This window comes from Bison bison, unplaced genomic scaffold, assembly GCF_000754665.1.
Source record: "Bison bison bison isolate TAMUID 2011002044 unplaced genomic scaffold, Bison_UMD1.0 scf7180017851533, whole genome shotgun sequence".
NCBI classification, from domain to species: Eukaryota; Metazoa; Chordata; class Mammalia; order Artiodactyla; family Bovidae; genus Bison; species Bison bison.
In genome coordinates, this window is record NW_011482106.1 from 6,578 (window position 1) to 7,657 (window position 1,080).

General features: G+C 36.2%; 1 long non-coding RNA gene across 1 annotated transcript in view; it reads right to left on the bottom strand.

Moving 5' to 3' along the window:
* Positions 1-242: 242 nt before the first annotated feature.
* LOC104996631 overlaps positions 243-1,080 on the bottom strand; it is a 5,868-nt gene continuing 5,030 nt past the window's right edge. The window contains exons 2-3 of the long non-coding RNA XR_826221.1: positions 801-913; positions 243-443 (exon numbers count right to left, since the gene is read on the bottom strand). This is a non-coding gene — a long non-coding RNA (uncharacterized LOC104996631). The remainder of the gene's footprint in view (positions 444-800; positions 914-1,080) is intronic.

The window sequence follows — 1,080 nt, forward strand, 5'->3', positions numbered from 1 at the left end:
CACAAATTAAATTACATTCACTACAGTACTAGTGTACATTTCTACTAAGCAAAGATATTATTTAAACCAAATGATATGCTCCTAAAAAGAAGGCAAAAGCATAACACTGAGAAAAAAAGACAGTCTAAGTGAAAAACTTAGGACCAAATTAGACATTCTAAAATGAAAGACAAAAAGGAGGAAACACAGGTGGAAACAACTCAAGTGCTTGTTGGCAGATGAATGGATAAGCAAAAATATGGTATATTCATACAATGGAATATTATTCAGATTTAAAAGGAAGGAAATTCTGACACATGTTACAACATATATGAACCCTGAGGACATCATGCTAAGGAAATAAGCCAGACAAAAAGAGACAAATACTGATGATTCCACTTATCTGAGGTATCTACAGTAGTCAAACTCATAGAGACAGACAGTTGAATGGTGGTTGCCCAGGTCTGGGAGGTGGAGTGGGGAGAGAATGAAGAGATGTTGTTTAATGGGTACAGAGGTTCAGTTTTGCAAGACGAAAAAATTCTGGAGATTGGTTGCACAACAATATGAATATACTCAATACTGCTGAACTATACACCTAAAGATGATTAAGGTGGTAAATTTTATGTTATTTTTACAGTAATAATAATATATTTTTTTAAAGGGAAAGGCAAGCCCTTCTTAGAAAAGCCATCTAAGTCCATTAGACCACTTGACTTACTGGTCTCTTCCTCTACTTTTATGAAAGGTAATCATTGCTCTGAGCTTTTTAAGATTTAAATAGTGGAACATTATGACAATAAGGCCAAATATGCAAATACCTGGGTCAGTAGCAGAGATAATCGCTCCGAAAAAGAGGCAATCTGTGTAGTAAAATTTATCCGAGAGCTGCCCCACAATCTTCATGAGCTTCACCACACCATACATGAGATTTCTATAACAAGAAAAGGTAAACTGTGTCAGAAGAAAAAGAAAAGAAAACCCACCTACTCGAATAAGCTGGCAAATACACAAGCAGAGGAGTACTAGAATATTGCACTTCCAAAGAGGTTTGTGGAACCATCAGGCAGCTGTTGTGGTTGGACACTAACCAGGAACATG